Below are 2978 nucleotides of genomic sequence, written 5' to 3' on the forward strand. Positions count from 1 at the left end.
GCAGAAATACAAAGCATCCTAAGAGAATACTACAAGCAACTCTATGCCAATAAAATGGACAACCGGGAAGAAATGGACAAATTCTTAGAAAGGTATAACCTCCCAAGACTGAACCAGGAAGAAATAGAAAATATGAACAGACCAATCACAAGTAATGAAATTGAAACTGTGATTAAAACTCTTCCAACAAACAAAAGTCCAGGACCAGATGGCTTCACAGGTAAATTCTAGCAAACATTTAGAGAAGAGCTAACACCCATCCTTCTCAAACTCTTCCAAAAAATTGCAGAGGAAGGAACACTCCCAAACTCACTCTATGAGGCCACCATCACCCTGATACCAAAACCAGACAAAGATACTACAAAAAAAAGAAAATTACAGACCAATATCACTGATGACTATAGATGCAAAAATCCTCAACAAAATACTAGCAAACAGAATCAAACAACACATTAAAAGGATCATACACCATGATCCAGTGGCATTTATCCCAGGGATGCAAGGATTCTTGAATATATGCAAATCAATGTGATACACCATATTAACAAATTGAAGAATAAAAACCATATGATCATCTCAATAGATGCAGAAAAAGCTTTTGACAAAATTCAACACCCGTTTATGATAAAAACTCTCCAGAAAATTGGCATAGAGGCAACCTAACTCAACATAATAAAGGCCATATATGATAAACCCACAGCAAACGTCATTCTGAATGGTGAAAAACTGAAAGCATTTCCTCTAAGATCAGGAACAAGACAAGGATGTCCACTCTCACCACTATTATTCAACATAGTTTTGGAAGTCCTAGCCATGGCAATCAGAGAAGAAAAAGAAATAAAAGGAATACAAATTGGAAATGAAGAAGTAAAACTCTCACTGTTTGCAGACGACATCATACTATACATAGAGAATCCGAAAGATGCCACCAGAAAACTACTAGAGCTAATCAATGAATTTGGTAAAGTTGCAGGATACAAAATTAATGCACAGAAATCTCTTGCATTCCTATACACTAATGATGAAAAATCTGAAAGAGAAATTAAGGAAACACTCCCATTTACCATTGCAACAAAAAGAATAAAATACTTAGGAATAAACCTACCTAGGGAGACAAAAGACCTGTACTCAGAAAACTACAAGACACTGATGAAAGAAATTAAAGATGATACCAACAGATGGAGAGATATACCATGTTCTTGGATTGGAAGAATCAATATTGTGAAAATGACTATACTACCAAAGCAATCTACAGATTCAATGCAATCCCTATCCAATTACCAATGGCATTTTTTATGGAACTAGAACAAAAAATCTTAAAATCTGTATGGAGACACAAAAGACCCTGAATAGCCAAAGCAGTCTTGAGGGAAAAAAACGGAGCTGGAGGAATCAGACTCCCTGACTTCAGACTGTACTACAAAGCTACAATAATCAAGACAATATGGTACTGGCACAAAAACAGCAACGTAGATCAATGGAACAAGAGAGGAAGCCCAGAGATAAACCCACATATCTATGGTCAACTAATCTATGACAGAGGAGGCAAGGATATACAATGCAGAAAAGACAGTCTTTTCAATAAGTGGTGCTGGGAAAACTGGACAGCTACATGTAAAAGAATGAAATTAGAACACTCCCTGACACCATACACAAAAATAAACTCAAAATGGATTAGAGACCTAAATGTAAGACCAGACACTATAAAACTCTTAGAGGAAAACATAGGAAGAACAGTCTTTGACATAAATCACAGCAAGATCTTTTTTGATCCACCTCCTAGAGTAACGGAAATAAAAACAAAAATAAACAAATGGGACCTAATGAAACTTAAAAGCTTTTGCACAGCAAAGGAAACCATGAACCAGATGAAAAGACAACCCTCAAAATAGAAGAAAACATTTGCAAATGAATCAACAGACAAAGGATTAATCTCCAAAATATATAAACAGCCCATGCAGCGCAATATTAAAAAAACAAACAACCCAATCCAAAAATGGGCAGAAGACATAAATAGACATTTCTCCAAAGAAGACATACAGATGGCCAAGAAGTACATGAAAAGCTGCTCAACATCACTAATGATTAGAGAAATGCAAATCAAAACTACAATGAGGTATCACCTCACACCAGTTAGAATGGGCATCATCAGAAAATCTACAAACAACAAATGCTGGAGAGGGTGTGGAGAAAAGGGAACCCTCTTGCACTGTTGGTGGGAATGTAAAATGATACAGCCACTATGGAGAACAGTATGGAGGTTCCTTAAAAAACTAAAAACAGAATTACCATATGACCCAGCAATCCCACTACTGGGCATATTCCCAGAGAAAACCATAATTTAAAAAGATACATGCACCCCAATGTTCATTGCAGCACTATTTACAATAGCCAGGTCATGGAAGCAACCTAAATGCCCATCGACAGTCGAATGGATAAAGAAGATGTGGTACATATATACAATGGAATATTACTCAGCCATAAAAAGGAATGAAATTGGGTCATTTGTAGAGACGTGGATGGATCTAGAGACTGTCATACAGAGTGAAGTATGTCAGAAAGAGAAAAACAAATATCGTATATTAATGCATATATGTGGAACCTAGAAACATGGTACAGATGAACCGGTTTGCAGGACAGAAATTGAGACACAGATGTAGAGAACAAACGTATGGACACCAAGGGGGGAAAGCGGCAGGGGGGTGGTGGTTGTGGTGCTGGGATGAATTGGGCAATTGGGATTGACATGTATACACTGATGTGTATAAAATTGATGACTAATAAGAACCTGCTGTATAAAAAAAAAAAGCAAGTAAAACTGATATGCTAAGGAAAAAAAAAAGTCTCCTAAATTTTTGTGACAAAATGAATTTGATAAATAGTATTATTTATAGTATAATCCAATTTTTATTTATATATATAAAAAGAAAGACCAGTGGCAATCAAACTGTTAACAATAGTTACTTAGGGCAAGTCTA

This window comes from Eubalaena glacialis, chromosome 13 (assembly GCF_028564815.1).
Source record: "Eubalaena glacialis isolate mEubGla1 chromosome 13, mEubGla1.1.hap2.+ XY, whole genome shotgun sequence".
Lineage (NCBI taxonomy): Eukaryota > Metazoa > Chordata > Mammalia > Artiodactyla > Balaenidae > Eubalaena > Eubalaena glacialis.